This window comes from Mesoplodon bidens, assembly GCF_964165515.1.
Source record: "Mesoplodon bidens genome assembly, chromosome: 4".
NCBI lineage: Eukaryota > Metazoa > Chordata > Mammalia > Artiodactyla > Ziphiidae > Mesoplodon > Mesoplodon bidens.
The window spans coordinates 165,864,764-165,880,218 of NC_138160.1; positions in this window are offsets into that span (position 1 = coordinate 165,864,764).

The following is a 15,455-nucleotide window of genomic DNA, read 5'->3' on the forward strand; positions in this document are numbered from 1 at the left end:
AATAAAGAATGGATTTAGCCCTCCTTTTGTTCAGTCTGAGTTTCCTTCTAAGACAATATTTTCACTCATTCACTGAATAACTTTGGGTAAGCCACTTAACCTCTGGGTCTTCAGTTCCTCACTGGTGTAATAAAAAGGGTTTAACTGAATGATCTCTGATGCCCTTTCCATCATTAAAAAAAAAAAAAAGAAAAATACCTATTAGGTTTTCTGTGCTTCTACGTATCCAATTAATGTTTTACAAAGAATAGATTAAAATGACCAGGGTTCACTGTCGTGGGCTGAGGAGAGGAAAAGAGGATTTTAGACAGGAGAGGAAGGAAAATAGGTATCAATTTCTAATATCTTCTGACCAAAACATGTATTCATTCTCGTTTTAGAGAAATCCCCCCCTGCAAAAGTGGTATTTTAAAAACGGAAGGATTTTGTTTCAGGATATAATACTGAGGCACATGCATAAAATATAAATTCCAAATGAGCTGCAAATAGGGAATATTCACCTTTCTCAGTGAGGAGCAACCTCTGCGTCAGAGCTGAAATCCAGTGGCATTAATTCCACAATAGAAAAGGATATTGACAGGCAAAGACCTATATAAATAAAGGTATAGACACTTAACAGACTACATTTGCTGGGCAAGCTTATTTGGAGGGATGGTGAATAAATTCCTTCCAAGAAGGCCAAACTTTTGCCTTTAAATTTACACAATCAACATCTCACATTGAGATTTGGAAATCCCCTCCTTTGTCCTATTTTTACAATTAAAGTGAGAAAAATCATTCAAATATTTATTTCACAACTACGTATAGATATAGATATGGATAGAGATGGATTTTAGCTCAGAAGGAAGACTTGAAGAGCAGACATTTAAATTCACACCTTCCCCTGTTTTTATAAAAAAAAGTTACAATTTGATTATAATTTTAGAGTGAAATCCAGAGTTACACTTGGAAGAGACCCTCAAAGTCATCTGCTCTAATCCCTTCATTTTACAGATAGAGCACAGAGCCTCAGAAAGATGAAGCCTGCAGCTGGTGAGTGGCTGAGTTAGGTCCAGAACCCAGGCTTCCTGACTGCGTGCAGAGGGTTTTTGTTTGTTTGTTTGTTTTTTCACTACCACCAACCAAATAGGAATTAGGCCAGCAATGCAGGAGGCCTAACACAGGGCTCGCTTGTGGAATCAACGTGCATTTGTCCCATGGAATTTGTTATCTCCAATTGTGTTCCTGTTATGGGATTTGTTGTTCTGTTTTCTGACTCTGCACTTGATTTGCGATTCTGGGCCACAGCAATATGCTTCCCCAGAGTACTAAGCAGTGGTCAGTGAATTTAATCTGTCACACACTGTGATCTGTGAGCTAAATTGTTACAGCTCCACCTAGTGGACAAATTCACACAGAGGGGAATTGCAAAAGCAAGGTGGCCCGCAGAGGACGAACCTTCAGGCAAGAGGTCGGAGAGCTTTCATCACCGAGAGGTGAAAGCTGCAAAAAGCTGTGCTGACAACTGGCAGTAAACTAAAGACTGTTATGGAGAAATCAAAGCATAATTATTAGGGAGGGAAAAAAACCCATCAGCTTTCTCATTACTTCAAGGACCTCTAGAGATTTTTATAGCTTCTGGAGAATGCTGTTAGGTATGAAGAGAGACAAGTCAGAGGATGGAATTAATCGAACTCAGAAGTGAAAACTAATTCTTAGAATTTTCCGAAAAGTGCACATAAACAAATGACTCAGTCTTTGGAATCCAACTGGCCCTCCAACATCCCTTAGAGCCTAAATAGAAAGGTAAGTCCTGGGTCATAATTAGCCTACCTGCCCTCCCAGGTTTGTAACAGGAGTACATGCTCAGTGCTTCAGAGGAGCCCTCGCTAGTTTGTATGTACCACCTGCCTTTTGCTGTCTTTCTAAAGAGGCATGACCAGAAACCAAAGGATACAAGTAATATGCTATGATATCCTAAAGGCAGACCAACACTGTCTCTGAGAAGTAAGATCTCCAGAATACAAGTGCTACGTGTACACATACATGGGAGGAACAGACAAAAAATGAACAATATTTCAAGATAATTGTCAACATCAGTCCCTTCCCCTTCTCCCCTCTACCCTTTATGTACATCTTGGGTTTTCATTACCCAGGAGCCAAGCAGTTTCTACTGCGTTAATTTCCTCTCTGTGCAAACATCTCTGGGACATTTTGCTCCACATTAAGTACAACTGCTTTCTGAGAAGAACTGACGAAACAACTGCTGCTGATTTTTGTTTATGCAAATCAAGTTTATTATTTTCTTTTTATCAACATCTACATAGCATATTCAGAATGCTTTTGCATCGATAGCAATTTTAAGAATGTCCTTGGCATTAACAATTTCTATATTTGAGACACAGCCTTCTGAAGAAAGTGTATAACGCTCTAAGGCTGAATTTGCACAAACATTGCAGAATCACAGGTAAATGACACCTGGCATGTAGCATATATTCAATAAATACTCCTTGAATTGAATTGGAAAGGCAGTTTGTAGTCTAATAGGTTTGATTTGACATGGTTCCTGAGGCAGCTGGTTGAGCAACTGAAGTGAGCTACCCAGAGGGCCAGCACCTATAGCTTCATACTAAAAATTCTGGGGTTTGTGACTGAGAGCTGAGGTCAAGCCAGTCTGCCCCTTACTTGCCGTGTGATCATTAAGTAAGTTACTTAAACTCTCTGTGACTCAACTTATCTGATTAAAACTTACAAAGAGTAGAAATACTATTTAATTCAGAAATTTCAGGTGATGATGAAAAAGATATGTAAAGTCCTCAGCACAGTGCTAGGTACAGTCTAGCAAGAGCTTGATAAATCCTGGCAATTTGTCTGTGCCATACTGAGAAATTGAATTTTTTGACCAAGAATGGCTTCCATTAAAAGGCTTCACTTAGAAAGGATTGAAAAAATAATGAGAACAGAGGTAATTGACCAAGAATTATGTATTATTCAACTAATTATAAAGTACTCTGAAGAACTTTTTTAAGCAAATCTTTGTAATTGACATGAGTTTGAGAAAACTATTAGGCAAATATTAAAAAAAAATCCCTTTGCATTAGAAACTAAAAAAAGCTGAAGGGGTGTAGACAATACTTTATCCTTGGGAAGTTGATGGTGTTGGTGAAGGAAGAAGGTCAATCACAGGGCAAACTAGCAAAATGCCCACATCACAGACAAAATTAAGACATCTATTAACAGTTGATATTGTCAAAAAGAAATCCACAAATATGTCCTGGACACTAAGCGGAGGATACTGATGATAGAGAAAGCTGGAATGAATGGAGTGGAATGGGAGTAAGCTGTCAAGGAAATCTCATAGGATGTCAGTTTTGGAGCCAAGAGAGTTACACAGACTGGTAAAGAAAAGACCAAAGGATATTGGGGATGTCTGGAAACACGGAGCCACGTTTATTATGGAAGTAGGCTGACTGAGATCAATAAGCAAGTTCATTTGATTTGTAATTCTATACTCACATAGTTTCTGCTTTTGTAAACCAAACATCGTGGTCAGTAAAAGGATAAAATTTAAAGTTCTGAGTTGGTCAGGATGGTAGGCAGAATAACGGCTTCCCAAAGATGGCCACATCCTAATTTCCAGAATCCATGATTATGTTACATTATGTGGCCAGGGAGATTAAGGTTGCAGATGAAATTAAAGTGGCTAATTAGCTGGTTTTAAAATTAGGAGATTATCCTGGATTATTTGTTACATCCAATGTAGTCATAAGGGAAGAGAGACACAGAAAAATTAGTGTCCAAGTGATGAGATTTGAGAAATCACCCATTGCTGGCTTTGAAAATAGAAGAGAATGATGAGCCAAGGCATGCAGGCAGCTTCTGGAGCAGAGATAATCCATTTTAATTGCTAAAGACTGAAGTAGGTTCTGCCTTCCTAGAAGCATCCTTGGATATCCCTAAGTATAGGCTTTCTAGGAGATGCACCATCAGAACCTCTCAATATATGCTCTCAGTGATCCAAGGTTTAAAGAATTGGGGCACACAATTTTGACAAAGTGCAGCAGAGAGGTTGGCCCTGGCAACAGCAGGAAGGAAGACTTACAGCAGTATCAGCAGAAAGATATATTAATGAAGTCCATACAATATGCAAACTGTAGGGAATAAGAACAGCAAAATGGAACAAAGCTTGGAGAACAAAACCAATGACCTTTACCTTTGCAGAGGAAGGTGCTCAACCCCTGCATGTAAAGACAATGCAAGAATAAAAATGGAAATTTAGGTTGGGTTAAGTCTTAGTGAGGAAAATAAATTGACCTGGTAGAGTCAATTAAAGCCCCTACTCTAAAACTGTGTTTCTTATGTTTATATACTAGCTTATTTACTCATAAATTCACCGATCTATCCTCTTGACCCTTAGGTAGGTTATTACATAAAGTGGAAATAACAAGAGGATCTATGTCATATCATTATTTTGAGAATTGTACCATGTACAATGAGCTCTAGTATCTAGAGCTGTTTCTATTGTTATTAGATCGAGCTAACAAACTATCACAAATACACTAGAAAGGAGTAATTTAAGGTTACAATTCTATTTGTGTTGTATAGCTTTCTATACCTCTATAGCACCCACAGACTAGAACAAGATTTCTCAAATACTAGCAAGCATTTGAAACACTGGAGAGCTTGTTAAAACAGATTGCTAAGACCCACCCCCAGGATGGGGCCGGTCTAGGATTTTGAGTTTCTAATAGCCAGATGATGCTGATGCTACTGGTTCAGGTATCACACACTGAGATAACCTGGCCTAGACTATATAACTTAAATTTTCATTATGAATTACTCTATATTATCCTGAAATAAGCCCTTTTAGCTTAAGATCATATAGAAGGTGATTTTACATGTCATTGCAAAACTGGATATAGGGAGGGAGAAGAGTTCATATGACTATTTCCATTCAATGAATTTAGAGAGAAAGTGATTTTTACTTACAGGCTAAATGTCTGACCCTCAAGCTTTCACTTTCTCTGGTCGGTGCCAAAAAAGCAATCATAGGGACATTGTGTTCCAGATGGTATATGTACCAGATAAAGGAGTATTACTAGCTTGGGTTTTTGAGCACGGACCCTACACTCAAGCCAAAGAAACATGTAATGTGTGTGAGATATAAGCTTTCACCTACTGCTCACCAAGGAAGTGATATTAATATAATCCTTCCCTTCCCAATCTCAGTGCTTTCAACCTAGCAGGGGTCCACATATGGCTTTTTTCCACAGAAAATATATCTTATTTTAAAATGTGCTACAGTCAATGGATGTATCCATATTAGTTTTTATAAATGTACACACACACAAAATCCATGCTTATTTTGATACACATCACATTTGCCTTTCTCTTGATCTTCTCATTCACTTTTCTTCTTTCTTCCCGTGGGAACTGCTGTCTGTACAGAGGAGAACAGAGAAGCTATTTGGAGAGGAGAGAAACAGATTGGATGACCTTGGAGAGACCCTGACTAAGTATTTGCCTGGATTCATTAGCAACTGGAGTCTGTGACACGGAGTCCTTCAATAACTTCCTTTTCTATTGTAATCAGCGTGAGGATTTTCTAATCTCAACCCCCAAATGATCTCTATCAGCATTCTCCAGATGTTGCACATACCTATCCAAAGTTTAAGTCACACAGATGTACAATATGTTTTCCAGAGCTGGTTTGAAGGAAAAGATGGAAGAAGATCAAGCAAAGTGCAATTATTACAGTGTTTATTTAAATATTTATAAAAATAACCATTTGAAATTTGTTGTATTTTGTTTGTGTGACATGGTGACATCACTGCAAGAAGAAAACAATTGGAATCTATCTTTCTTAGAATCAAACAAGCAACTATTCTATATAAAGTACACAGACGCACACACACAGACACACACACACACATACCCCATAGAGTTCCATGACCTTTTATTCTCGTGATATGCTTTAATAAATAGAAAGCTAAAAATTCTAGCATAAAATATTTACAATACTCAGAATACCCTTCTTCTTTTTCCCTATCCACTGGTCTAATTTTTAGGCTCTTCTTTAAAATTAAAAAAACAAAAACAAAAACAAAAAAACCCCAACTTTCTTACAGTCATTTCCCCAAAAAGCCTCTCTCTTTCAGCAGATGGATGAAGGTGCAGTCACAACTACTCAAAATCCCTTTGTGTAGTGTTTTTATTCGTGTATTACATGATTTTACTTTCCCTTTTCCTTAATGCCATGTCCACTTTCTACTCTAGATTGTAATTTGCTTGAGGGCAGAGGCTGCACTTCCCCTTTGTTGAGTACAAGTATTTTGAAGGAGCCTGCAGTATTGTGGGCACTCAACAGAATTTTGTTGATGATTGTGATGTTTCTGAAAATGCCTAAGAAAAAAGCATACAACTCTGTCCTGCTGTGGCCTTCTCTTGCTTAATCTAAAGTAAGTACTTTTCCTTCCTCCCATAAACAATAATGCACCCAGGCAGCGCATATGGAGGAAAGTGAGTCAGAAGAGCAACTCATTTCTCCAGTGCCACTGTGTGACTCCTCCAATGCCTTAGAAATCTGCTTGAAGATTTATTTTAAGCATACCTGCCATGCAGTTTTTAGACTCCATAAGCACAAGACCTGATTCCACTCTCTCCTCCTCGATCCTGACATTCTTAATGCTTAAACTGTGCCCTTGTGACTTTTCTGTGAGTTAAGAGATGTACAGCACAGGGGCAAAAATGAATCTTAATTAAGGCGAACTCTGGAATTATGATTGAAGTAAGGTACATTAGCCCAGTGCTTCCAGACCCCCATACACTGTTGTTATTGATGTTTGGACAGATGGGTGAAGTGAAACAGTTGTCAATACTTCGATCTACTGTGTTCTCCAAGGATCTGAATTTATAACACATCCATAATGAGTGCTGGTGGTGTTTAATAAATACACAGCAACCCTTAAGAGTGGTTCTGCATGTAAAAGACATCAACAAAGTCCCTGAAGCTTCTGGTTGGTAGGCAAAAGTAGACTCAGCCTGGTAGAAATGAGAGGTAAGTGTGGTTTTTCCCAATGACTTTAAGTCTTGGGGAATCTTTCTCCCCAAGGTGATCAGTCTACTCACATAACCTAGGCTAAAAGTAAAATTATTTACGTTAAGATGTTAAGAATTCAATTACTTCTCCTATCTAGATGTGATAGACAATTGTTGCCCCATCCAACACACCCTCCTCACCTTGTCTAGGATGATTATCAGCCCCATAACATCACCTCAGAAGTAATTCTACCTCAAGGCTCCAAATTCCTGACCATTGTTAATTCATTTATGAATGTCATTTGACCTAAGAATGCCAATCAAATTCTCTCTCTGGCAAAACTTTTGTGAGGATTTAAGAAGCCTAGTTATTCTTTGTAACATGACTGAGTGGAGAAGGTATTTAATCAAAAGTGTCATCTTGAAGTATATATCCTTTTCCCTCTTTTACTTGAGATGCAGAGAAACTCCTCTGAAGAGAGAGAGAAAGATGTGTCCAAAGTGACAAAGAAAAGAGATAAAAAAATTTCCAGTGGTGAGAGACTGAAACAGCCATGGTACTGACAACAGCTCAACTGAGGCATGGCTTCATTTTCATTTTTTTTTTTTTTTTTGCGGTACGCGGGCCTCTCACTGTTGTGGCCTCTCCCGTTGCAGAGCACAGGCTCCGGACGCACAGGCTAAGCGGCCATGGCTCATGGGCCCAGCCGCTCCGCAGCATGTGGGATCTTCCCGGACCAGGGCATGAACCCATGTCCCCTGCATCGGCAGGCAGACTCTCAACCACTGTGCCACCAGGGAAGCCCTGGCTTCACTTTCTAATCCTCAATTTCATAAAATACTCGTATATCTTTTTCATAATTAAAAAAAAATTGCTTAAGCTAGTTTCAGTAAGTGTCTGATTCTTGGAACTCATATATTCCTAAGTCCATTGCTTCCTCTTTCAAAAATTTGCTTAACTTTCACCAATCTTCTGGGCACTTCGCTGCTATATGGGACATAGAGATAAAAAAGACACTTTTTCTGCTTCAAGTAGATCATTGGGTATTTGGTAAGATGGGTAATAAAGCAAAAAATTATAATAAAATGTTACAAGTGAAATGAAAGGATAATACAGGACCTGGAGGTCACTTTGAAAATGAACAGATTGACAATTTCAGTTCGAGATTCAGAGAGGGAGGTAATCCCTGGGACAGGTTTTTAATGGTAAAAATAAGTTCTCTAGGTAAATAAGAAGGCTAAGGCCATGCTTTGTAGATGGAACAGAAGGTGTAAAAACAAAGAGGCCTAAGAAAGTAACATGTATCTAACAAAACAAAAAGATATTTTATGGCTCTTAAACACAAAATGTCAGCCAACATCAAAAGCTAAAGAAGGAGAGAAGGGTCAGATCCTATCCCATCCTAAAAAGCTTAGACGTAAGTTATATTATAATAGGTAATTAATGGACATATGGATAAAGCTATGCTCACTGCTAAGGAAAATGCCCCAAATGAGAGTACCTCAAGTAATAACCTCAGGCCAGAGATGGAGTCTAATAAATAAGAATGGCCTCAGGAGTCTCCAAGTACCCAGTTGCTTCTCAAGACCTTATGCAGATTGTTACAACTCCTACGGCTTGCACAATCCGGCTGTGCGTCTAGTACATGTAGATTTGGCAAGGATATGTCCTCTACTCTTGGCTTATGGTCAACCCAAGAATGCCCATTTATCTTTGCTTTTCACTAAACCTCAATAAATCTCTGGAAAAGGGAGGGATTCTGCAGGCAGGGAGTGATCTGCTTTGGCTTAAAGAGCTTGAATCCATCTGTCCATGATGAACACCTTCCCAGTTTTCTCATAGAGCATTGATTATTCCAAGAAAATTGAGAAATCTTTCAAGATGGACTTATTTTAGAAAGAGTTATGGATCATGGAACATGTAGAGATAGTAATAATTTATATTATTACAAAATAGAATAATGACTAACTTGCTACTGCTAACTTACCAGGTATCAGGTACTGTGCTAAATGCTTAATGTATATTTTCTAATTTAACTTTTTCAAGAATCCTCTGAGGTATATATAATTTTTGACCCCAATTTAGAGATGAGTAATGTAAAATTTAGAGATGTTAAATAACTTGATGATTTTATACAACCAATAATCGTTAGGAACTCTACATACTATGTTGCTAATTTTCATACTAATGTGAAATGTACTAATACATTATTTTTTTAATTTTACTGGTTAAAAAAAAAACTAGACTCCAAGTACTAACTAAAAGCTACTATTTACTAAAAGCTGTGCTTCATGCTTTGTTTCTACTAGCTCACTTAACCATCACAAATATAATATAAAACTGATAATATTGTTATCTTCACAGAAGATTAAAAACAGAAACTGAAAAATCTGTCAATAATAATTAGCACTTGTGGCAGGCAAGACAATAGCCCCCCAAAGACATACATATCCTAACCCCCAGAACATGTCAATAAGTTAGTTTACGTGGCAAAGGAGAATTTTGGTTGCAGATGGAATTAAGGGTACTAATCAAATCACCTTAAAGTGGCTAAATTACCTGGGATTATCTGGGTGGTTACAGTGTAATCACAGGAGTCCTTAAAAGTGGAAGAAAGAATAAAAAATCTGAACTAGAGAGATGTCAGCATGAGAAGGACTTAATCTTATAGTGCTGGAATTTAAGATGGAGGAAAAGGCTATAGGCCAAGAAAACTAGGTGGTCTCTAGAAGCTGGAGAAGGCAAAGAAATAAATTCTGCCCTAGGGCCTCCAGAAAGGAGAGCATCCTACCAATACCTTGATTTTACCCAGTAAGATCCATATCAGACTTACGTTCTATGGAAATGTAAGATACTATGTGTTGTTTTAGGCCACTAAATTTGTGGTAATTTGTCGTAGCTGCCATAGAAAACTAATACAGCAACTTAAAACCATTTTGCCATTTAATCCTCACATCAGCCTCACAAAGGCTGACAGTACTATTACTATTTTCCAAATAGAAGAATTGAACTTTCATTCCTCAATTAACTCTTCCAGAGGTATTTACTTAGTAAACAGGAAGCTGTACTCCCTGATTCTGAAACTTCTTCTGGGCACAAATCATATTTTGTGTGACCCAATAATTCTATCGTTCCTAAGAGACCTCTTGGTTGACTTATAATTGGGTGTTTCAGTGCAATAAATTATTCTCTAAATTCCTGTACTCCCAACCATTTCTCAGGCCAAACTGTAGAATGGTTGCTGTTCCTCAGAGATATGCTAAGAATAGGAGAGATTTAAAGATAAATGCCTATTATATTACATTTTATCCTTTCCCCAAACCTCAAAATTTCAGTGAAAAATGTGGCATGCTCCAATGCTGTCTAGAAGAAGTAAGGGATTAGTGGAAATTCCTCTACAAGCCCAATCTGCTCTAATGACCTGAATTGTTTCCTAGTGCCAAATGAATTTTCAGTCCTTTCTAAGTCCTTATTCCACCTATGAGTTACCTGAACAGATATGGGACTCTACCACAACAGTGTTTCATTTTGAGGACAGCAGAGAAATTTTTCAGGTAGTAAAAGACCTAGGGAAACAAACAACTAACTTGTCTAGTGTTTATTACTTAAAAATTCCCTTTAAGGAAACTAGGGTACCTTTAGAGTACATTCTTTCCCTCAGATAGTACCATACTTACGATCCTTGTGGGATTGAGGAAGGAGATAAAAATACCTCTATTTACATGATACAACTATTCTTGAGTGGGAAAAGGCAAAAACATTGTACTCTATACTATCACCCCACCCACGCATCCATCCACGTATCCAATGCATATTTTCTAAACTAAATATGCAAGTCATTTTATTTTAACTTTGGAAATATAGGTACAAAATATACAGTGTGTGACCTTAAGAGGTTTGCAAACTATTGGAATAGGTAAATTAACAATTGTAACAGTGTAGTAAGTGATGATTAGAAAAATGTAAGTTTTGCCTAATATGGTAGTTGTTACATGCAGAAATAAACAGATCATCCAAATTAAAGAAATACAGTATCCTTTGAGTATAAAATCACAATAGCAATGCCTATAAGATTAGAATGGAAATAGTGACCTTATAGGAGAAGAAAGATGGCTCTCTGGCTGGAATAAGAATAAAATTAATTCCCATAAAAATCCTCTGGTTTTCATTTTGAATAAATTGGACTGAGTATGCTCCATCCTGTTTCTGCCACTGAGTACAGATATAAAACTTGGACAAAATGCATGGATCAGATATTTGGGGTCTCTGAAAAGCAAAAAGTAACAGGCAAATTTGGAGTAGGAGGCCAGAATTCAAAAAACCCTGAACTAGTGGTGAGGTTAGACTGGTTCCCTCCTATAACTCCTTGCCTAGACCTAATTCACCAGAACTATGTACTGGGGAACAGAAAGAGAAAGCTCCAAGAAAAGCCCTCTAGTTCTGGTTAAAGGAGTGAGAAAATGAACATCTACTTCTCATAGGAAATGTAAAAGTTCCCCTATTGTCTCATTTCTTTTCTCTGTTCTTCTTTGCCCCAGAATCTAAGCAATCTCACAGTGGCAGCAGCATCCAGCAGTAATAGGAGCTTGCAAGAGTCAAACATCTGAAGGTAGGCAATCTTCCTCTCCAACTGATAGATCTGTGACTACAAGAGAGTGGGACCAATCCTTGTTGTATTATTTCTCTCTGGCTTCCCATTAGTTGGCCATAGATGTGGGCATAGTTTCAGAAGTATATGGCAAAGTGGAATAACTAGCCCCAGATTTCTAAATAGAGGATAGAAGAGAGGAGACCCAGGCAACTAGAAAGTAATGGAGAGATTACAGAGAGGGAGAAGCTTGGAAAAGCAATCCCGTAAAGTTGTGTATGGAATCCTGAGCTTACACCCAAGAAGCACATGCAAGGATTTGCATTATTCAGCAAAGAAAAGGCTGTGAGAGCCATACTAACAAATAGCTCAACTCTCATACCCCAACTGATCACTGGATGATGCACACACAGGATAAATCTGAATGTCACTGCAATTTGAAAAATGAACTGATATTGGGCTTATAGCTGACAGAAAGCAGTATGGAAGTTATGACCTGAACCTAACTAGACTGACTTACCAAAAGTATAAGCATTCTGCATAAGATTTAAACAAAACCCAGAGTCTTATGACATAATACTCATAATGTTCAGGATATAGTTCAACATTAGTCAGCATATAAAGAACCAGACCAATCTAAATTTGCATTTTCGGGAATCTCCTGGTGGTCCAGTGGATAGGACTCTGCGCTCTCACTGCTGATGGCCCGGGTTCAATCCCTGGTCAGGGAACTAAGATTCCACAAGCCGCATGGTATGGCAAACAAATAAACAAACAAACAAATAAATAAATTTGCATTTTAAAAAATCAACTGATGCCAAAGCTGAGATAACACATATGTCACAAAGACTTAAACCAGCTATTATAAAAATGCTCAGCAAGTAATTGGGACCACTGTTGAATTCAACAAAAAATAAAACTTCTCAGTAAGGACATAAAAGATATAAATAAGAACTAGATGGATAGTTTAGGACTGAAAAATTAAATAACAAAAATGGGCTGAATGGGCTTGATAGCAGAATAGAGATTACAGAGAAGTCAGTGAACTTGAAGATAGATTGACAGAAGCTATGCAATGTCAAGAATAGAGAGAAAAATACTGGAAAAAATGAAAAGAGTGTTAGTAATTTATAGGATTGTATTAAAAGGTCGAATATTTGTGCAAATGGAGTCTGAGAAGGAGAGGAATGCAGCACAGAACATATATTTAGCTAATAATAATAATAATAATGACAACAACAGCAACCCCCCTATAGATTCATGAAGCTCAGCAAATGTCAAATAGGATAAACCTAAAATAAGTTCGCACCCAGCTATATCAAAATAAAACTGCTAAAAATTAAAGCAAACAACAACAAAAAAATGGAAAAAAAAAACCCCAAACTTGTGACTGTCCCAATAGGAAACAAGAATTTAAACAAAAACTGTAGATCTCATCAGAAACCTGAAGGCCCAAAGAAAGTGGCACAGCATTTTTAATGTGATGGAAAAAAAGTCTTTCATCCCTAAATACTATACCTATTGACAACATACTTAAGAAATGAAAGTGAAATAAAGACATTCTTTTTTTTTTTTTTTTTTTTGCGGTATGTGGGCCTCTCACTGTTGTGGCCTCTCCCGTTGTGGAGCACAGGCTCCGGACGCGCAGGCTCAACGGCCATGGCTCACGGGCCCAGCCGATCCGCGGCATGTGGGATCTTCCCGGACCGGGGCACGAACCCGTGTCCCCTGCATCGGCAGGCGGACTCTCAACCACTGCGCCACCAGGGAAGCCCAAGACATTCTTAAATGAAGAAAAATTAAGAGCATTCCTAGACAGCAGACCTGTTCTAAAAGCATTGCTAAAAGAATTTTTTCAGACAGAGAGAAATAATACTGGAAGGAAATACTGAACAAATTTAATGAAGGAGAGCAACAGAGATAATATCTGAGTAAATATAATAGACTAATCTATTCCTCTTGATTTCTTTAAACTGTGTTTCACAATTGAAAGCAAAATTGTAACATTGTTTGATGCTATGATCAATGCATATAGATATAATATATAAGGTTACTATACAATAAAGTAGTGGGAGTAAAAGGACCTATATGGTAGTGAGATTTCTACATTCCATTTGGAGTGCTAAAATACTGATTTTAAATAGACTGAAAGGGCTTCCCTGGTGGCTCAGTGGTTGAGAGTCCACCTGCCGATGCAGGGGACACGGGTTTGTGCCCCGGTCTGGGAGGATCCCACATGCCGCGGACCAGCTGGGCCCGTGAGCCATGGCCACTGAGCCTGCACGTCCGGACCTGCTCCGCAACGGGAGAGGCCACAACAGTGAGAGGCCCGCATACCACAAAAAAAAAAAAAAAAAAAAAAAGACTGAAAAAGTTAAGTATGTATACTATAATCCCTAGAGCAACAACAACCAAAAAACCTATATACATATTTTAATTTAAAAAACAACATACAGGTTAAAATGGATATTATGATTTTGAAATACTTATAATAAAGCAAGAAAGGGAAAACAAAAGAACAAAAGGCAGAGGAAATGAACAGAAAGCAAATAATGTGATGGTACAACTAAATAAAAACATATTAATCATCATAAATGCAAATGCCCCAAACACATCAATTAAAAGCCAGGTATTGTCAGCATGGTTTAAAAAATTATACATACTATATATATGATCTGTATAAGAAACTCAGTTCACATATAATGATATAGTAGGGTAAAGTAAAAAGATGAAAAAGATATAACATACACTAATTTAAAAACAAACAAACAAATAAACAGGGGTGACTATATTAATATCAGGCGAAGTTGATTTCATAGCAAAGAAATTATCAGGGACAATTGCAGACATGATAATAAAATGATCAACTAATTAAGAAGTCATAACAATGTTAAATGTGTATATACCTAACAAAAATCATTAAAGTACCTGAAGCAAAAAATGACAAAACTGCAAGAAGAAGTTGACAAGCTCATAATTACAGTTGGAGACTTCAACATCCCTCTTTTAGTAAAAGATACATTGGGTAGGCAAAAAATCAGCAATGTATAGAAATGAGCAAAACCATTAACAGGGAAGAGCTAATTGACATTTAAAGAATGCTGCACTAATCAAGAACACAGTACACATTCTATTCGAGTACTCAAGAAATATTCACCAAGATAGACCATGTCTTGGGTACAAAAAGTAAAAACTTTAACAAATTGAAAAAAATTGAAATCCTACAAAGTATGCTTTGTGAGTATTATGAAATTAAACTAGGAATCAATAACAAAAAATAACCAGAAAAGGTCCAAACATTTGGAAATTAACACACACCGAATACTACATAAGTTAAAAAGAAAGACATAAGGGAAGTTAGAAAGTATTTTAAACTGAATGAAAATGAAAATTCAACAAATCAAAACTAGCAAGATGTAGGTAAAGTAGTGATAGAAGGGGAATTTATAGAATTAAATGCTTATATTAGAAAATTTTAAAAAGTCTGAAATCAAAAATCTTATTTTCTACCTTAAAAATGGCAAAAGAAGAGTAAAGAGAACTGAAAGCAAGCAGAAGGATGGTAATAATAAAGACAAGAACACAAATCAATGAAATTGAAAAGAGAAAAGCAAGAGAAAGTTTATTAACCAAGTCTCAGTCTTTGAAAAGATCAATACAAGATAAACTTCTGACAAAACTGACAAAGAAAAAGAGAGAAGATACAAATTACCAGTATAATGAATGAAAAATAGCATATCACTACAGATCCAGAGAAATTAAAAGGTTAATAAATAGTAGTGCAAACAACTAAATGAGCAAAAATTTAACAACTAAGATTAAAGGAACCAATTCCTTGAAAACCAGAAA